Source organism: Podarcis liolepis, assembly GCF_965112155.1.
Source record: "Podarcis liolepis genome assembly, chromosome: 12".
Lineage (NCBI taxonomy): Eukaryota > Metazoa > Chordata > Lepidosauria > Squamata > Lacertidae > Podarcis > Podarcis liolepis.
This window is the reverse complement of record NC_139563.1, coordinates 34,055,076-34,063,975: the sequence shown is the minus strand read 5'-3', so window position 1 is coordinate 34,063,975 and position 8,900 is coordinate 34,055,076. Positions and strand designations below refer to the sequence as shown.

Genomic DNA, 8,900 nt, shown 5'->3' with positions numbered 1-8,900 from the left:
TCCCCCTTATCCGCGTCTGAGCTGCTACCTCCCTGAAACCCCTGTTGTAAATCTATACTGTCTTCCTCTTCCTCTTCCCTGGAAGGGTCAGGATGGGGAGGCGGTCTCCACTATTCCTCCTTTGCCCAGTCCCTGACACTAGATGGGCCTTTGGTCTGATCCAGTGGGACTCTGGAGAGCACGCCTGCATGGGTACACCTGCAGGAACATCAGACTGGATTTGCTGGTACACCTGCCCAGCCCTGCCTTCACTGCTTTGCCTTTGTTCAGCACCATTCAGGTAAGCTGAAGGTTTACAGAAGGCTTTTCCTAGTCTTGTGTGATGGACTCAACCGTGATGAACCCAGGGCAGTCTGACATTCCGATTTGGGCCGAAGAATGGATCTGTTGCAAACACTGCACACACTATTTACGCATGATTGATGCAGTCACACAAAGACAACATTCACAGACAGTCTGTGGACCAACATTGTAACACTTGGGTAGGGCACCGACTCCTTTCACTGTGCAACATTTCCACCAAAAAGCATGCCTGGGGGGCTTATGGATTACAGTGGAACCTCTACTTACAACCATACTACATTCTGGAGGTCCGGTCATAACTAGAAACGTACATAAGTAGAGGCACACTTTTCCATAGAAAGTAATGGAAAAGTGAATCGATCCGTTCTAGACGATGAAAAACACCCCCTAAAATAGCAATTTAACACATATTTTATTGTCTAATGAGACCACAGATCCATAAAGAGATCCCCTCAGCTTTCCCCTTGCACCGCCCCAAATCTGAATGAATCCCTCCTCTACCTTTTTCCTCGATGGAAGGCAGGGAGCAACATTCTCAGCGCCCCTCCCCCTCCCCCACCCCCTGCACTGGGCAGCTTGAGGCTCGTTTGCCGCATGGGCTTCCTCAGCAGTCCCGCTACTGCCGCGGGGCGGGCAGGAGGGAGAAAGGCGCTGTGTAGCTTTGCATGCCGCCACTGCTGCCTCCTCTCCCAGGCAGGAAGCGAGAGAGCGCGGCTGGCCGTAGGAAGAGCCGCAGCCGCCATCCAGCATGCCCTCACAACTGTTCCGGGTCAGTCCCAGACACCTGCTGCTGGGTGCCCTTGATGGGCAGGCACTGTGGTGCAGGGTGCCACTAATCCTAATGGGTAAGGCGGCCCTGCTAAGACCAGTGGTAAGACTGGTACGCAGTGTACTCTATTACTTTTCAGGGTTGATGGCCTTTAATATTATTTCATTACAGTGTAGTTTGCTCTGCTCTTCACTCAAGTCTCATTGGAAACTCTGTGAGTTTAGATTTGCAAAACGCACAATAGAGAAGGCCCTTTGGCACTTGGAGCAGCTTTGCTTCTGCATCTATCATATCGACTTGAGACTGAAGCTTTGTTCCTTTTAATGCTGCCTGCTAACCGAACTGAGCAGTTTAACTAGTGATCTAAGTGAAATTGTATGTTTTTGTGGTAGTAGAAGCAGGATCCCTGCCCCTTTCAGTTGTTCAAGAAAGAAAGAAAGAAAGAAAGAAAGAAAGAAAGAAAGAAAGAAAGAAAGAAAGAAAGAAAGAAAGAAAATTAGCCTTTCTGCATGGTCACCTCTCCTGATCCAGGAAGTCTGCTCTTCGTCTCCCCCCTTCTTCCCATTTGTTGTCACAGTACAAAACCTGGAATGAGTAATCATTTAATTCCACAGTGCCGGGCTGTTTTTATCAGATGTGTTGGTTATGGCTCACATTCCAGACAATGGGTGACAGCCGATGTTAGAATCAAATACTAAGTTGAGCTGGAATAAAATAATGCAAAATGCTTCTGAATCTTAAAGGAAAATGTAGTACAACTTTAATCCAAAGTAGAAGTATTAAAATGTGGTCAAAATAGCCTGCAGTTTTATCTGTGTTTGACTACTGGTCTGTGATCAGTTTTGTTATCTATTACCTGAGGCTTTGATCTGACTAGATAAGTCAATCTGTTATTGTATTATCTTTGTCATTTTATCTATTTTGACCACATTTTATACTTTACACTGGATGAAAGTTGTCCGGTAATCTGCTGCTGCAACCACCACTGATTCCCAGAATGCCTTGCCACCGCTTCTGGCTGCCTTCCTCCTTCCTGAGCTCCTCCTCCTGCCAGATCGACTCCATTCTGATTGGCCAGGTGGTGGCATTGGCACAGGAAGGTCTAAGCCTTTTGAATTCTTCCATGGGCCTTTTCCTTTGCACCACCAACGTTGGGTGTGTGGGTGTGCGTAAGCAATGTGAGGACCATAAAAGGCTTTTGGCAAACTCTAAGGTGGTAGAGATTTGGGTGAGGAGCATTGGTAGGCAAGTGAAGTGAGGAGCGATGGGAGCCCCTAGTACACACAATTATTTTGGTTAAGTATAGGAATATAGGAAGCTGCTTTATACTGAGTCAGACCCATGGTCCATTCAGTTCAGTATTGTCTACACTGGCTGGCAGCAGCTATCCAGGGTTTCAGACTGAAGTCTCTCCCAGCCATACCTGGAATTGTTGGGCATTGAAGCTGCATGCAAAGCAGATGCTGGGCTATGGCTAATCTACATCAAACTTGCAGTCAAAAAACAATGTTGGAAAAGGAATAACTTACATTAGTGTAACTTGTGCCATTGTAATTTATGCAGGCTTTCTGTAGTTAGGATTGATCTGTTAATAAGTAAATGAATGAATAAAAATTCCCACACTTATTCCCAGGTAAGCAGATACAGGAATCATAGAATCATAGAGTTGGAAGAGACCACAAGGGCCATCGAGTCCAACACCCTGCCAAGCAGGAAACACCATCAGAGCACTCCTGACATATGGTTGTCAAGCCTCTGCTTAAAGACCTCCAAAGAAGGAGACTCCACCACACTCCTTGGCAGCAAATTCCACTGTCGAACAGCTCTTACTGTCAGGAAGTTCTTCCTAATGTTTAGGTGGAATCTTCTTTCTTGTAGTTTGGATCCATTGCTCCGCGTCCGCTTCTCTGGAGCAGCAGAAAACAACCTTTCTCCCTCCTCTATATGACATCCTTTTATATATTGGAACATGACTATCATATCACCCTTTAACCTCCTCTTCTCCAGGCTAAACATGCCCAGCTCCCTTAGCCGTTCCTCATAAGGCATCGTTTCCAGGCCTTTGACCATTTTGGTTGCCCTCCTCTGGACACGTTCCAGTTTGTCAGTGTCCTTCTTGAATTGTGGTGCCCAGAACTGGACACAGTACTCCAGGTGAGGTCTGACCAGGGCAGAATACAGTGGCACTATTACTTCCCTTGATCTAGATGCTAAACTCCTATTGATGCAGCCCAGAATTGCATTTTCTTTTTTAGCTGCCGCGTCACACTGTTGGCTCATGTCAAGTTTGTGGTCAACCAAGACTCCTAGATCCTAGAATACGAGTTACTGATAAAATGGGGACTATTTTCCCACCCAGTGTGTGGTGCAATGCATACTTAAAGTACATAGCGCAGATTTCGGATTTCCCTTTTACTCATTTCCTGATTTGCAGTTCCAAGACACCAAATGTTCAAATGGGCCTCTGCTACAAATTCCCTTTTTTGGCACGGCAAAATCCTCTTTTCATTTTCACGATTAAGCGCAGCTTGGTATTTGTTCCGTGATCTTAATCAAAAGGCTGGGATCAGGATTCTAGAGATTAACAATTTAAGGACAAAGTGGTAGGCCGTAAAATGGGGGGTGGGGGTGGTTAAGCTTACAAAACAAAGAGATATATACTTTGGTCACCAACTGATTTTGATTTGACAGGAGATGGAAGATTGATGAAACAGGGTGATAAATTATTATAAACTAAAAGGCGACGAGAGATTTATGGTAAACAGTCATTCCAGATTGTCAGTAGACTCACACTCACACTCTCACACTCTCTTTCTGTCACTATATAACTTTTGTTATGACAGCTACACATTTTTGGAAGAAGGGCAAAGACATAAATAATCATAGCAGACCTGAGTCGGAACCATGTAAAGAGAGGAATTTGTCTAAGCCAATGACCCTAAGAATATGGCGTGCCACTGAAGTTCTAATGAAAACAAGAGGGCCTTCTTTCACATAATTCTTATAACTCAAGAGTTATGCATGTTGGATGAAAGCAATGGATATGCCAGTGCTATTTTCCTAGAAAAAGAGGTGCCGGAACTCACCATGAACGCCTCCCTCTTTCTCTTAGAATGGCAATGGCACACACCTGAGAGGTTCTGGAACCCACCTGAGAAGTGCCAGAACTGAGTTCCGGAAAGTTCCCCCTTAACAAAAGTCCTCTGTATAGTCAGGGTTTGTGACCAGGAAGAAAGAGTTCACTCCTCAAGCTCTTTACTTCTGGGGCATTTCTGTGGAGCAGAAATCGAGGGATTCCAATCCACCTTTCTCAGGTTATTTGCCGCCACACTCTGTGGACTCAGCAGTGGCTGGTGGAGGAGGACAAACTGTTGTCATTTATCGCGCAGCCTACAGAACGAATTGTGCATTTTATTCCGCAGAATAGGCTTGTGTGCTCTTCACAGGAAGGAAGCATAATAATGACATCTCTGGCAGCAAGAGATTTTGCAGACTTCCCTCCTGGAGTGCACCATCATGACGCTATGGATCTGAGCCAATGGATTTGTTATGAATACATGCTCCTCAGTGGTGCCAGGAACATGTCCTCATGGTGTGTGCTTGATGGAAAGCTACCACAGTGAGCCTCTCTCTCCCCCTGCTGTTAGATATTCATGACTCTGTGGCTGTTTGCATTTGACAGAATTGTCATTCAACCTGAAGACAAAACTCTATGCCTTTTAATCGATGTCTTTAAACCCAGTTCTCAAGGTTCTGTCACATTTTTCCATGGCCAAGATGGGCTTCTTAGTCACTGTATTTAAGTCTCACCTTGAATTAAAAGTCGAAGGCCACTGACAATTTGCAACAAAAACAACCACATTGAAAAGTCAGAATATATTTAAAAAAATTAAAACTAAAGACAGCCAGCGTAGAACATAGATTATAATAATAAGAGAATCCTTAAAATGGTAGCCGTGTGAGACACATCAGAATTTAAAACTGCAGGATTATAACACAACAGCAGAGTAAAAGGCTAAAAATAGTGTTAATAACAGCTATAATAATGGTTTCTTAATTGTTTCCTTTCTAGAAATAGAAGTATTTCCTGTATGGTGGAAATCTATTAGAAAGGAACAAGGCACACTTCCTTTGAAAGAGAATTCTGAAGCTTTAGTGTGAGTAGCAAAAAGGCCCCACTTTCCGGTCCCAACCAAAGCACACACAACCTTTTCAAAGTCCCCACTTTTCAGGATTTTGTGATACACAAAAGAAAGTCTGGATGAACCCTCAATAACATCAAATAAACAGAGTTCAGGGATGAAAAGAGGTAACCAGTGGCGTAGCGTGGGGGGTGCAGGGGGGGCGGTCGCAACATCTGGGGGTTAGGGTTAGGGGCGCAAATCCACGGGTTAGGGGGCGCAAATCCACGGGTTAGGGGGCACAAATTACTTTCCTTGCCCTGGGTGCTGACAACCCACGCTACGCCACTGGAGGTAACCAAACTGATGAAACCAAGTAGGTTACGACAATATAATCATACAGCTAAAACCAGGTAAAACAGTTACTACAATTATAAAAATGAGTGAAACAATTCCAAACAAATGCAAATATTAAACAAAACATAAGAAGTGGGCCCCACAAAAAATAACCCTCAAAGCGCAGGCTAAAGAGACGTATCTTCAGCATGTGACATATTACTCCGCTGATTTTATTTTATGAAACGTGCACAGAATTGGGCTACGCCACTGAATACAAGCTTTCCAAGAGGCTGTCTGTCTTATCAGAATTAAGAATAAACAGTTTGCAAGTGTTCGTTAAACATGAATATAGCACTGAGCGTAGCTTGCACTGCAGAACAAGAGGATTAAGACTGAAAGTCCAAAGGGAAGTTTGGGAGAATGGAGCATTACTTGCAAGCAGAGCACATGACATTAGATTTGAAGCTTGACTAACATCTGTTACAGCCAGTTAATTAGTGCAGAGTCCTTTATTAGCCAGGAGGGGGAAAATAATTGCAGGTTTCCATATTTGTGGTCTGGGATAACTGCTGCCAGATGAGGCCAATTCAAAGTCCATAATTCGCTGCCCTTCGTGTGCATTCAGTAGATGAGTCTTCAGATAGCTTGAACTTGAAAATCCTTGCTCAACAATTAGTTTTGCTGAGTGGTGCTTTTTCTTGTACACCCTGTAAGTGGGGGAAAGTGCTGTAAACAATGAATCACATTACTTTGCCATTCCATCACTACCAGTTTCAGGATCTGCAACTGAATCACCCAGAGCACAATAGCACCAGGGAGCTTGCAAAAAAAAACACGTGGAATGACTGGAGTAGCCATGAAATGGGAAGGGGGAAGGGGAAGCAGGGATGTGGGGAGAAAGTCATTTCAATTTGCATTTAAATGCGAGCTTTTAATTTTGCACTTTTTGAAACAATACATGAACCGAAATTCATCCAACACAATTGGCACTTCACCACATTTTGAAATGCAGTTCTCCAGCCAAGTAACACGTACAAAAATGCATGTACCAGAGAAAAAAATTGTATATGTGATTGACAATAAATACATTGGGGGAATTTCCTTTGCCAGGAAAAGTGTGTGTGTGTATTAGTACGAATTGCATACAGACATGTGTATATTAGGAGACATTTGCACTAAAATGCTGATGACTTTTCATGAGGTTTTGCAAACTGATGCGGAAATGTGGAGAACTGAACTAGGCACTGGAAAAATGAGAAGCTGGGAGAAACCGAAACTGACCGATTCACCCATTCCTACAGGAACTTAGATGGAAGTACTTTCCGATTCCATCTCCTACTCATGAACAGTTTTTTGAAATTCATATACACACTGCCAGCAATATCAACCATCATTGAGAGAGATACGTTGCTGAAGTCCTCCCAGCTGTGAAAACGTCAACCAGGGCCTTGAAAGGCTTTTGATGTGTTATCTTTGGAATAAGATTTCCCCAAACATTTATATCCAACTTTTCTTCCACACTGGGACTAAAGGTTGTCTTCCATCCAGACACTCACCAGACACGCGGCTCCTTAGCTTGTTAGGTTGTTGTATTACCGTATATGTCTTCCTTAGCCATGGTTATTTCGATCATCGCAGCCTAGAAACTACATTATCATGAAGTGAGAGCAGCTTGAAACAAAACAAACTTTGGAAAAACAAGCAATTGCTTCTTTTATTGTCTGTAGGACACCTTGTGGTTAGCTCATGGTTTGTTAAACAAGCCATAGCTTAAAGAAATCATGACTTGGGGTTATGTGTGAACCAGGCAATTATATTCTGAAAGCATTTTCTCCTGTTTTTCCTAATGCAGACCTTTACATTACTATAAATTATACAACAGCACCCAATTTGCACTAAATGTAGGCCCAATTTTGTGTTATAGGATACCTGTGTTCCAATGGCTGCATCCTATTGTCATGAATGAGCCAGCCCCCAGGGAAGGTTTGTAGCCAGCTCCCAGTGACGGAAGTAGCCAGGAAGAGAGAGGGTTAACTGCCAGGCAAGATGAGCACAGCCCAGTGCCAATTCCCCTGCCCTTAGGAATGTCAGTTGGTAAGAGAATGGTGGAGGGTGAGCCTTAGCCCTGCCAACTCTCTCAAGAAGTGCAAAATACTGGGAATAGAGAAGGAAGCAGTTCATCAGTCAGGAAAGAGTGAAGAGACAGTCCCTTAGAAAATGAGGAAGAGGTGGGAGATGACCCTCTTAGTCCCAGGTCTTGGCGAATGGGAGGGCTACAGGATAGGAGGCAGTGCAAAAGACACCAGAGGGAAAAGTTCAGTTGCTTCTGGTCTCACTGGAAGTAGGCTTCAGACGGGTCATCATGATAAATGATGGCGACAGCTGTGTTAGAGCCGTTCGGAGTTATCTCTTTGTTTTGACAATAAATCATCCTTTAATAAACTACGCTCGCTGTGTTATCAAACCAGGAACTGGACTCCTGACACCTATGCTGCTTTGGAAATGTATGAATGTAGGAACCACGAGAAAGGAGTAGGAGGTCATGAGAAGGACCGCACAAATGTCTCTTCTCCAATCTGATCTTTCATGATCCTGTTTACATGGTTCTTCTTCCTAAGTGTTCTTGGCCCCTTCCCCCATGGGGCCATCTTATATTATTGGAGCTGCCTGGGATGGACCTTGCCATCAAAACTGGACCATGCTTTTTTGTCAATGGATGTTTGATCTATGCTCAGATGTAAGGCTATTGTTAAAAACACCACAACTAAATTGGCAGTGAGGGATATCTAGGAGAAGTGAATTACATGCAGCCAATTGGTAGCATCTTACAAAATCAACTGATGAGGTAGTTGCTCAGATGGTGTCTCCATTTGATTCTCCAGTCTGCAAAGAACTGTCACGAGTCTGAAATAAATGCAAGTTTCAAAAGCACATTTTTACAATCTAGAAATAACTGCTCCAAATCTTGACAATATTATGCCAACTGCAGTGTGTAACAAGGTTTTGCTTTTAAATTCAAACAAGCCTTGCAAGGTGCAGGTTAAAGGTGTCTTAAAAGAAAAGGAGGGAGGGGTAGATGGAAGGAGCAACTATAGTGATTAATGTAAAGGTCACTTGACTGTTCAACTAAAATCAATCTCCTCCTCTGTAGCTATTTGGAACTTGGAGAAATGTAGCCCCTGTGGGGATTTAATAAGAGGAAATAGCAGGAATTTAGCCTTAGTAAAGCACGTGGAGAGGCCATGGTCGCTATTGCTCCTATGGCAGAACATTATATTGTGTATTTCTGTCAATGAGTGGGAAGATACCGTGGTTCTCCTCCCAGGCCAGTGGAAATATGTATTATGCACTCGAAGACTGCAAGGCTA

General features: G+C 43.7%; 1 long non-coding RNA gene across 2 annotated transcripts; it reads left to right on the top strand.

The window, feature by feature from the left end:
• Positions 1 to 3,493: 3,493 nt before the first annotated feature.
• Positions 3,494 to 7,974, top strand: LOC310690109. Of its 2 annotated transcripts, none has more exons than XR_014517911.1 (3): positions 3,494 to 3,675; positions 5,145 to 5,229; positions 6,834 to 7,974. It is a non-coding gene; the product is annotated as an uncharacterized lncRNA (long non-coding RNA). The 2 variants fall into 2 exon arrangements; XR_014517912.1 differs by lacking the exon at positions 6,834 to 7,974 and adding an exon at positions 5,548 to 6,387 and having other exon boundaries at positions 5,145 to 5,381.
• The last annotated feature ends 926 nt before the right edge of the window (positions 7,975 to 8,900 follow it).